Here is a 12311-nt window from a genome sequence, read left to right as displayed (position 1 = left end):
TCAAGATACATTTACTGGAGAAGAGAAATGACTGAAGATGTTAAGAATAACAAATGATCAAAATGAAGTGAGTTTATGATTAAAAAAGAACAAATATCTGCCAATAGTAAATTATTAATCTGATATAAAGTTAATGGAAGTCTATGAAATGTCCTCACTAATATAGTGAAAAAACGTGTGTGTGTGTGTGTGTGTGTGTGTTCATCACCAGGGCTCTGACGGCAGCAGTGGCAGCAGTGAGCTCTCTGATTGGCTGAGAGCGTCAGCGAGTGGGAGACTGACTCATCAGAGGTGGGCTGAACAAACGCTGACGCAGAGAGAGAGAGAGAGAGAGAGAGAGAGAGAGAGAGAGGGTCGTGCTCACAGTGAGCTGCAGCTCGTTTTATCTGATATCACAGCTGACATTTAGATCCTCCTCTCCTCAATCACAGCGCTGTGTTCTGGGGGATGTGGATACCTGCTGCCTTCACATGAGCCAGAGGACTGAACCAGAAGAAGACGCCCTTTCTTTCTTGATTTTCTTTTATTTGTTTGTCAGTTCTGTCCTCATTTACTCCTCCTCACCGTGTTCAAACCCGATGACTTTCTTTCCTCGGTGCAGCACAAAATCAGAAGTTTAGCAGAACGTTCACGCCATACAGTGATGACAAAAAACGCCTTTTTATCATTAATGCAATTCATCTGTGCTTTAGTTTTGAGAATAGATATGTTTTACTAGTGACACTTTATAATAAGATCCCATTCTTAAACATTAGTTAATGCATTAGTTAACATGAGCAAAATATTTTCAACAAATGCAAATTTTCATTGTTTTTTCACAGTGCATTAACTCTGAAACCTTATTGTAAAGTGTTGCTGTTTCACTTAGTTTTACTTGTGTCGGTCCAGAGATGTTTTCAGTGTTTCCTGTCCTCTGCAGCTGGTCAGAGACTAGTTATCCTGAGTAAACAGCATTCTCTGAGCTCTTCCTCAGTTCTGAATCAGTGTCAGGTATGTGAGGAAACATGCAGCGAGAGCCGGAAAGAGCAGGAAATGTCTGCAGAATTCCAGTGTGAATCACTCGGATCTTTATCCGTGTTAAACTGCGATTCTTGTACCTTCACGCAGTGAAATGCTGTGGGAGAAGAAGGTGGACGGGATCTGGAGCGAATGTGAATGTGTCACACGGGCCGAACCGAGCCTCTCGCTGATGGTCAGATTCACCGGGTAAAGTTCGCCAAACTTGAACACACATTTACAGTGAAAATCAACCAGATTTCCATTCCTGTCCTACACAAACGTGACGAGTCTTTAATCATACTTCATGTCTGAATGTCATTGTATTAGATAATCAAGTCAAGTGTTGTTTATTGTAAAGAAAGATGCAAAAACTGTGTTTGACAGTTTGGGTTTAAAAGACACTATTCGATATTCAGTGATGTTATTGATCTGACTGCACTGACTCTCTCAGATGAGAACAAAACTTGAACTGAATTGATCTGAATAATGACACTGTTGTGCTTTTAGAGATGAAATTCATTTGACAACATTAGCACAGCTCTGAAACAATCTGTACTGTGTAAAGATGAAGACATTTGCTCTAATGAACAAAGTTCAGTGCAATGATGACCTGCTGGCGGTCGAGTGAGTCGCTGAAGCAGATGCGTTTGCATCACACCTCTGATGATTGACGTACTTTCTCTAGATGATACAGAGAGTGGAAGGCTGACTGTTAAAGTTCAAGTCCAGAATAGTTTTTCATGGGTAAATCCATCACGGCTTCAGCCCGCGTGCATATGGACCGGCATCTGCAGGTGTGCGTCACTCTGTTGCCACGGCGACGTCTTCAGAAGCTAATGAGAACTCGTTAAAGACAATCCTACGGACAGCACGGGTCGTACGGGAGGATTCTGGCAGAGGAACTAGTTATTACTAACCTTGCTTCTGTAAATCATGTTCTTCCTCAGTGTTTCTGTCTTGTTTTCCAGCTCAAATGTCTAAACATTCATAAATCAAGATACATTTACTGGAGAAGAGAAATGACTGAAGATATTAATGAAAAATGCAAGTTTGTGCTTAAAACAAGAACAAATATCTGCCAAAATAAACTTGTTTTCTCTTTGAATTAAGCTTATTTTTCTGACTCCATTGGCAGATGATATTTGTTCTTGTTTTAAGCACAAATTCACCTCATTTTGATGATTTTTCATCTCTCAGGTAAGTGTCGTGAGGGGTGAGGTGAAGTCACAACATCTGTCCGCTGGAGTGCCTCAGGGCTCAGTGCTGGGACCGCTTCTCTTCTCCATCTACATGTCATCAGAAGGATCTGTCTTTCTGAAACATGGTTTTTCCTATCATTTTTAATTAAACAAGTCCTAATATCTTCAGTCATTGTTCTTCTCCAGTAAATGTATCTTGATTTAAGAATGTTTAGACAGAAACACAGAGGAAGAACATGATTTTTTGCAGTGCGTTTCATCAGCTTTTTTGTGCTCGATCTATATCAGTTAGACTGACACTAAGTAAAAGTCATCAAACATCTGATCTGTATGAGTTTTGAATCAGTCTCGAGTCTCATATGTGGTGTAAAGCTCAGCTAATGTCTGAAAGCACCACGGGCCTCTGGCGAGCCGTGACATTTACGGCGAGGTAGCGCTGCACTCGACACAGACGTCAGGTCTCGCTGCTCTCTTCGCAGGGATGATCTCCTCTGACGTCTGCGATAGTAACATCAGGTAGAGAGAGCGATGCGGACAGGAGATGTCATGAACGCGCGGCTGCGCTCCAAGGTCACCTGCTGTCAGACGCACCTGTTTGCTCCACATTAGCGGTGACACGCGGCTAACGGGAAACACGAGTCCGCCCTACAGGCTTCATTATTTGCATTAACCTTTAGTTTTAAATCTGGGAATGTCGTGTTATTTTGTGTCCAGCCCTGCAGGAACGCATTATCACAAAAACCAGCAGCTGCATGCAGTGATTTACCTAGAGATGAAGTGCTACAAGTCATGCTTGTTTCATTAATATTTCATATAAAATGCCCTTATTCTCATTAAATAGTACATGAACAAGTTTTTTTTGGAACAAATTTCTGTCAATGGGGAAAATTTGACCCTAATGCTTTAAATTAGGATTATTTTCCATTGGCAGATATTTGTTCTTGTTTTAAGCACAAAATCACTTCATTTGGACGCATTTTTCATTAATATCTTCAGTCATTTCTCTTCTCCAGTAAATGTATCTTGATTTAAGAATGTTTAATATTTGTGCTGGAAAAAAACACCATTTTGTAGAAGCTGATAAAAGATCCAGATGTGTCTGAAGGAGGTTAGTGTGTGTGTGTATGTGTGTGTGTGTGTGTGTGTGTGTGTGTGTGTGTGTGTGAGAGAGAGAGAGAGAGAGTCTATCCCCTTTGGTCTCATCCACACTTCCTCTCCCACTCTAACATCTTGTTTAGACAACTTTTTCCCCGTTTCATCCAGACCAGCCGCGCCACCCCCTCTGCCCGCTGGCTCTCTGATGTTCTCCGTGAGCTTCGTTCAGGGCTGCAGAGAGGAAGTGGCACAAATCGAAAGATCCCACTGACCTTGGTTTGTATCAATCGCTCCTCTCTTCCTTCTCTGCAAATGTCTCTACTGCTAAAATGACACGATTAACAATTCCACAACAAAATGAACAATTCTTCTGACTCTTGCACGCTTTTCAAAACCTTTTCTTCTCATCTTAGTCCTCGTCCTCCTCCTTCATCTACTCTAACAGCTGACGACTTTGCCACATTCTTCATAAATAAAACAAAAACGATCAGTGACCAATTCATCACACTGCAAACTGACACACATCTTAACAGCAAACACAGTCTCCCAACTTTCTCTTCACTCTCGGAGGCAGAAGTCTCCAAAAATGTATCCTTTCCAATCACTCTACCTGTCCACTTCATCCTATCCCCACTCATCTCCTTCTTCACTCACTCACATTATTAATACCTCTCTTCACACTGGTGTCTTTCCCACAGCATTTAAGCAGGCTCGGGTAACCCACTGCTTTAGAAACACACTAAATCCAGCACCTTTAGAAAACTACAGATCGGTATCCTGCTTCCATTCATTGCTAAAACACTTGAGCGAGTTCAACCAAATCTCTGTCTTTCTTTCTGAGAACAACCCCCTGGACTACATCAGTCTGGTTTCAAACGCGGCCACTCAGCTGAGACTGCCCTGCTCTCGCTTATTGAAGCTCTGAGACTTTCATCTTGCTGGGTCTGTCTGCTGCTGTTGACACCGTTAACCACCAGATCTTCCTGTCTACCCTCATGATGAAGGTCATATCAGGAACCGTACTCCAGTGGTTCAAGTCTTAGCTCTCAGGTAGGTCCTTCAGGGTGTCATGGAGGGTGAGGTGTCGCAGCATCTGTCTGCTGGAGTGCCTCAGGACCACTTCTCTTCTCCATCTACACGTCATCACTAGGATCTCTCATTCAGAAGCATGGTTTTTCCTATCACTGCCTCAACCTCTCATTCCAGCCAGATGATTCGGCTGCTCGCATCTCAGCCTGATTTACAGACATTTCTTGTTGGATGAAGGACCAAGACAGAACTGCTTGTGGTCTTACCCCTTATTTACACTGTACGCGTGTGCGACGCAGCTACCGGAGCTGATCCGCGGCCACTCTAGTCAATGCTCGTGTTTCAACAGTCGTGCCATGGAGCGTTTCAGAAGCATCCCAGAAGTGCCTCGCCTATTTTTGACGGACGCCACAGCTAAGACACGCAGTTCAAATACAAAATAAAGTCAAAATAATCACCCTGTGTAAACTCCTGCTCATATTTCACACCACTAGGAGGCCAGAAACTGAGGACGAGAGATTCGAAGTTGAAAAACTTGAAATTTTTTTGTTCTTGTCATCCATAACTGAACTTTTAAGTGTATTAACTTTGTCTGTAGGCTACAGCAAAATAAAGTATGGCATATCAATAAATACAATTAAACCAGACAAAATATAACCATTTAGCCATTAAAAATATGAAAAAAATCAAGGAAAAAAACGTCAGACAGGCAAATCCCGTGGTCCCGCGAATCCAGCCGCTTCGCTTCTGAAATGCTTCTGGTGTGCGTTGACACTGCGTAGAGGACAGAACAAAACCTTGCCGGAGCCGTAACGCGCCACGTGTAAACAAGGCTTTAGCCAACCCAACCCTCCATCACTACTTCCCCATTCAGATACGTTCATCAACCATAACCAGGACGGCTAGGAACCTTGGAGTTGTGATTGATTATCAGTTAAAGGGGACCTATAATGCCCTTTTTCCCATCCCTTTCCCCTTCCCCTTCCCTTTGCGCATTCACATGAAGGGGTAGGGGTGTATAAAATAGAATTGGGATTGGGCCTAAATCTCTGGTGTCTCCAGAATGTGTGTGTGAAGTTTCAGCTCAAAATCCCCCACAGATCATTTATTATAGCTCATCAAATTTGCTCCTATTTGGGTGTGAGCAAAAACACGCCGTTTTTGTGTGTGTCCCTTTAAATGCAAATGAGCTCCGCTTTCCAGAAGAGGGCGGAGCTTTAACAGCTCAACAACAACAAAGCTGGAGAATCTCACGCAGACAAAATGACGACAGTGTTCAGCCTTACATTGTTCAAACCGGAGTCGACACTGATGGAGAGACTCAGGAAGAAGTTACAACTTTTAGACGTTTCTGAATGGTTAGTGGATAAATTGATGTAGTTGCTGTGGAGTTGATCAACTCATCCACTAGCATGTGCCGTCATGTTCATCTTTTGTGTTGAATTGACCCTCGTTTGTGAAGCAGTCCGGCGTAAAATGACGGCATGACAACAACACTCGACTACAACAACTCTTCCTCTTCTCTAAAGCAGCCCAACATGGCCCCGCCCCCTTTGTTGAGTGTTCTCTTGGGGCGGGGTTTATGTAGATTTTAGAGTTAGTGATGTCACAAACCTGGGAAGAAGCTCTTTGCATTGAACTTTGAGTGTCGTAACTTTGCAGATGTTGTTCATGATGAAACATTACACACTAACTAAAGTTAAAAAAGTCAAATCATAATCAACCAGCCCTTTAAACTTCACAGACCACACTGTGGTCTTTAAAGAGCCGAAGAAAGCACACGTCACTCCTCTCTTCATCAGTTCGCACTGGTTGCTAATTGCTGCTCGCATCAAATTCAAGGCATTGAAGTTTGCCTACAGAACAACCTCTGGCTCTGCACTCCTGTACCTAAACTCACTGCTTCAGACCTGTGTCTCCTCCAGGATCTTGCGTTCTTCAGGCGAACTGGACTGTTCCCTCCTGAGGAACTCAACCTGAGCTGCGAGTCTTTAGCTGCTTTCAAAAAATGTCTTTTTCACCAACACTTGACCCTTTAATGTGTGTGTGTGTGTGTGTGTGTGTGTGTGAGTGATGAGGACAGACAGAGGGCAGATGTTGGTCTCTATCTCCGGTCTGATGTCACGCTCAGATCCACAGGAGATCTTCATCTTTTTAATGGTGTTTGGAGGCGTGTCGCGGCCGCTGCTCCACTGACTCAAAGAAAAGCGCCAGTCCTCGTCCAGATGAGAACGTCTGCATTCTTCCTCTTCTCTTCTCTGTCCTTATTGTCTGAGAGAGCTGAACGCAGACTGACAGCAGCTCCACTCACGTGTTCATCCTCTGTGTACGAGTTCACATGCGTTCTCTTTGATCATGTTTGAGCTTTTGAAAGAGAGCGTGAAGCAGAACTTTGTATTGCCGAAGCCTCAGATAACTTTAGAAGGCGTTGAATCATTTTCACTCGAGTTTCAGCATAACACAGTGTGATTCACCACATGCACAGCAGTCAAAATAACATTCAATCTGCTCTTTCTATGTTTTTCAGACTTGAAGAGGACAAACTCTGAGATCCTACAGTCGCGTCTGTCCGTCCGTGAGTAACGCTTCACAGCGGCAGATATTAAAGCAGTGACGTCATGATGTGAGACCCTAATGAGATGAGGTAAAGGTCACATTAATAGACGGACAGTCACTTCCTCCTGTTCATTCAAACCATCTCAAGCTGTGATGCTCTGTGCCTTTATTCCAAGAAAGTAATTTTAGGACATATTCAGTTATTGTAAAATCATATGCACTTAATATGATAATGATTGCAGATACTGAGAGAAGCGAGATGACAGATATTCCTTTGTTAATGATTGCAACATTAGATTCATGTGAGAGTCAGCTTTATTTCTACAGCGCTTCATGCAGTACAGACTGATTCACAGCAGCTTCACAGAAATAAACCGAATCAATGATGCAAACATCAAATATGAGACAAATTCAATTTCAGCTGTAAAGCAGCTCTAAAAACACAAAAGAGTCATTATTCAGATCCGTTCAGTTTGTGTGGATATATTTACAAGGTTTGGGGTCAACAAGATTCAAAAGAGACTGATGCTTTTATTCACTAAAGATGCATTAAATTGATCAAAAGTGACATTAAAGACATTTACAATGTTGCAAAAGATTCTAATTTCGAATAAATGCTGTTCTTTGAACTTTCTGTTCATCAAAGAATCCTGAAAAATAAAATGTATCACAGTTTCCACAAACATATGAACTGATTTCAACATTAATAATAATCATAAATGTTTCTTGAGCATCAAATCATCATATCAGAATGATTTCTGAAGGATCATGTGACATTCAGCTTTGATCACAGGAATAAATGACACTTTACTATATATTCACATAGAAAACAGCTGATTTACATTGGAACAATATTTCACAATTTTACTGTATTTCTGATCAAATAAATGCAATAAAACATCTTACCAACCATAAACTATTGCTTTATTCCTTGTTTGCATATAGTGTATATAAAACACTCAAAAAGGTGCTCCTTTATTAGACATTTCAATTTGGAAAATGCTGGCAATGTTTATTAAGATTTTCTTTATAATTACTTTGACCCTGGTGATTAAATATGTAAACTGAAGAGGCTCTGAGAGTTCTGCATGTTTGATCCGATCACGACAGGCTGCCGAACACGGGAACGGGAATCTTGCTGTCCATCTGCGGAGCTGGAGTCCCGTTCGCTCTGTGTTTGCCGTGGATCTCTTCTCTGCGCTCATGGCAGACTGTGAGTTTGTGTCTCGTGTGCGTCCACCTCCTGAGACAGATGGTCACTGAGGGACTCTGATAACAGGACAGCAGGTCAGACCCGAGTCTGCGCTCCAACTGAACATGTGTGTTTATCTGTCATATCCAAATGTCATATTCAAGAGCTGGAGGTTTATTAGCCACAGAATCTGGTGTGAAGCAGCGTCATCAGGAAAATATGAGCATCTCCCAAATCTGCTGCGTCCATTTCAGATGCTTCATTCTGTTTCAGTGCTCTTGAATATGATGTGATAACACTGAAGATTACTGTACAACAGCAGAGGAAAGACTTACAGCATCTGTTCTCAGTATTAATGTTTGTTGTAAAAAAAATAATAAAAAAACTACAGAGAATTAAAGCTTGACAGTTTGTTTCTGGTTGTGAAGTGGTGAGGAATGATTTGCTCATTTGTGTTTAATTAGGGCTTGTTGTTGGTCGTCAGGTCTGCATCTGTTCTTCCTCAGTGTTTCTGTTTGTTTTCCAGCACAAACATCTAAACATTCTAAATCAAGATACATTTACTGGAGAAGAGAAATGACTGAAGAAATTAACGCTTGATTAATGAAAAATGCATCAATCAGTTTTAGTTAAGTTTATTTTTGGTTACAGAGTTCTGCTCTTTCTCTAGTTTTATAAAAGTTTTTTAGCTTTATTAGTCCGATGTACACTGAAAAACACTTGATGTAGAAACAGTTTTCTCTCAGAAATTGCTTGTAAATTTCACAAATAATTACAAAATATCTGCAAGGATTAACAGTGAAATTCTGAAGTAGAAAAACTAAACTAGCATTTTCTTGTAAAACGAACTCCAATAATCATATTTGATTGACAACAATATTTGAGTTTTTTTAGCCTAATTGAAACTCCTTGTTATTATTTATTAGTAATTCTATCAGCAGAGAATTATCTGATTATAGGTAATACTTTGTAGTAATGGTCTGTCATTAATAAATAATCAAAGCCAGCAAGTAATGAGCAACACTACTTTAACACTTCAGCTATAACTAATATACAAACAAGCTTAACTGATCAGTAATCAGATTTAAGAGATAGTTCATTATTAGGTTATCAATAATTACTGAATGAGATTAGCCTCATTAATAACTGATAACTATCTGACAAATTATAAAGAACATTATGGTGTGTCTGAGATGATTCATCATTTTTACTCTGAATATAGTCATACACTGCAATAAATGTTTTTCTTACTGCGTATTTTTGTCTTATTTCAAGTACAAATATCTAAACATTCTTAAATCAAGATACATTTAAGAAAAATACATAAGATATTTAGTCGTTTCCTGGGGGAAAATCCTAAATTATGTGCATTTTGCTTAGTAAAATGATCTGCCACTGGGGTAAGAAAAATAATCTTAATGCATATGGAAAACAATATTTATTTTCTTACTCTATTGGCAGATAATTTTGCTCATTTTAAGCAAAATGCACTTAATTTAGATTTTTTTCATTTTTCTTGTATAGAAAATGCATTTTAGAATTTTTGGTCCTACTTTATATTAAGTGGCCGAAACTACTATGTACTTCCATCAAAAAATAAGTATAATGTACTTATTGGGTTCATGTTGAATTGCAAAACACTTTTGCAGCTGTTGAGGTGGATACGGGTAAGGTTAGGGACAGGTTTGGTGGTATGGGTAGGTTTAAGGGTAAGGGTAAGGGTTAAAGGATGGGTCAACAGTGTAATTATAAATGTAATTACAGAAATGAATTACAGATGTAATTACATGCAGGTGTTTTTAAAATATAAGTACAATGTAAAAACATGTATGTACACAATAAGTGCATTGTATCGAATGATTAATTTAAATGTAAGTACATAGTAGTTAAGAGTAGTAAACAAGACAAAAATACCAAGTAAGAAAAGCATTTTTGCTGTGTAAAATGCATCACTAATTACTCAAGTGTTATGTATAGTGCAACACTTATATATGTTTTTAAAATATGTTTTTCACTTTAAAATAATGTTCCAGATCACTAGCAGTTCCTGCATAGCAACACTTGAGTAATCAGTGATGGATTTTATGACCACGTTGAGAGTAAAAAAACAATTGCTCAAGAAACGGTAATGTTGTGATTAGTAATCAATTAGTAATTCTTTATAATTTGTCATTAGTTCTTAATGATGCTAATCTCATTCAGTAATTATTGATTATCTAATAATGAACTATCTCTTAAATTTGATTACTGATCAGTTAAGCTTGTTTGTATATTAGTTAATAGTAATGTTAAAGTAGTGTTACTCATTAGTCCTGCGTAGGACCATTATTCTGAAGTGATACCAGACTATACTGTCTGCTTAAATATCTTCCATATACTTGTTAGTAATTTAATTAGTTAATAATGTATTTAGCAATTACTTTAAATTGAAGTTGATTTGATTTCTGTCTTTCACAATCTGCCTTCATGTTCTTATTAACCGATGCAATATGTGCCAAATAAATCAGCGAATGAAGAACATTAAAGATGAATTCAGCCTTTCCTGTCTGTGTCTCTCAGCTCAGCGTCCGCAGAAGAAAAGAGCAGAGAAACCTGAGAAACACGCATGAATAAACGAGGTGTGTTTCTATAAAGTGTACATCGTAAAGGATTAGTTCACTCTAGATTGAAAATTTCCTGATAATTTACTCACCTCCATGTCATCCATATCGTCTTCAGTGGAAAAGAAATGAAGGTTTTTGAGGAAAACATTCCAGGATTTTTCTCCACACTGTAAAAAAAATCCCGTTGTTTCTACGGAAAAATACCGGCAGCTGTGGTTACCAGAACAATACTGTAAAAATGACATCAAACCGTAAACATACTTACGGAGTTACATGTGAATTTTACATTTTAAATATGTATATTTAACATTGGATTTCAGTACACTGTAAAAAAAAAATCCCAGTAAAATTTACAGTAAAATAACATATTTCATTAACTGATATAATGTTAATTTACCAGCCTAATGAAGTACTAATATCTGTTTTGTATCTTTATAATACACCGACAGTCACCAAAAACAGTGGTGATGAGAGTCACATGATGAATCAAAGTTCATCACAAGCAGCTTTTCCACAAGCTGAGAAGGACAACACTAACATATAGAAGGTGCACACAGTGTCATTCACACACACACTAAACACCATCATGGTAACATGCATGAAATTTTAAAAATGCAATAAACATTAATTTAACAACATTAGATGTAACATAAAACCCTAATGTACATAACTGATTAGAAAAAAATGAGAAAAACTAAGAAGAAACAGAGTTATTTCAACAAAAATATATCAAATGTGAAGTGTCACGCAGGGAATTGTGGGAATGTCAATTTGTCAAAAACTGTGAATTTAACGGTATTTTACCGTAAAATTACATTAAATGTACCGTTAGATCTATTACAGTTATTCACCGTATATAGTACGGAAACTTTCTGTAAACCAATTAACAGTTTTTCACCGCAGCATTTTTACAGTCTTTTACTGTTAAAATCACGGTAATTTTTTACAGTGCATATAGTGGACTTCACTGGGGTTCAACGGGTTGAAGGTCCAAATGTCAGTTTCAGTGCAGCTTCAAAGAGCTCTACATGATCCCAGACGAGGAATAAGAGTCTCATCTAGAGAAACCATCGGCCATTTACTAAGAAGAAATTAAAATTTTATACGTTTTAACCATAAATGCTCATCATCTTGCATTAGAATTCTGGCAGTGTAGACACTGAAACTAGTTCAAGATGAGCATTTAAAATGTATAAAATTTTAATTTCTTTTTAGTAAATGTCTGATGGTAAAACCTACAGGTTTTCCTTTCTTACTGGCTAAATGTTTTGTGCCCAATATTTAATTAGATTGTTTTAAAATATATGAATACATTTCTCTCTGGTTTTGTTTGGCAGTAGTACTCTTTATGGTTATTAGAAGAGCAGAAATTAAGAATTAAATAAAAATCAAAATTAAAATAAATATGCACAGACTAAATTTTATAAAGTATAAAAGTATATTGATTTACCGCATTACAATAGTCCATTTACAGTTACTATCATAAAAAAATACACTTACTTGTTTAAACTTGTACATAAGGCACATTTAATGTCCAACATCAAATATTTTAGCGAAATGTATATTTTAGAATTATTGCGCTTCTATTGTGTCCCGTTTCTTAGCATCTTTTATGAAACAGCCCTCAGGTGAGGAGAT

The 12311-nt window shown here is 38.5% G+C and overlaps 1 long non-coding RNA gene across 1 annotated transcript in view; it reads left to right on the top strand.

The window, feature by feature from the left end:
* Nucleotides 1-7603, top strand: part of LOC125266203 — a 10391-nt gene extending 2788 nt beyond the window's left edge. The window contains exons 1-3 of the long non-coding RNA XR_007184458.1: nucleotides 1-67; nucleotides 212-1206; nucleotides 6850-7603. The exon at nucleotides 1-67 is cut by the window's left edge and continues 2788 nt beyond it. This is a non-coding gene — a long non-coding RNA (uncharacterized LOC125266203). The remainder of the gene's footprint in view (nucleotides 68-211; nucleotides 1207-6849) is intronic.
* Nucleotides 7604-12311: the final 4708 nt, after the last annotated feature.

The sequence above is a fragment of the Megalobrama amblycephala genome, linkage group LG4, assembly GCF_018812025.1.
Source record: "Megalobrama amblycephala isolate DHTTF-2021 linkage group LG4, ASM1881202v1, whole genome shotgun sequence".
Lineage (NCBI taxonomy): Eukaryota > Metazoa > Chordata > Actinopteri > Cypriniformes > Xenocyprididae > Megalobrama > Megalobrama amblycephala.
This window is presented reverse-complemented; position numbering and strand designations above follow the sequence as displayed.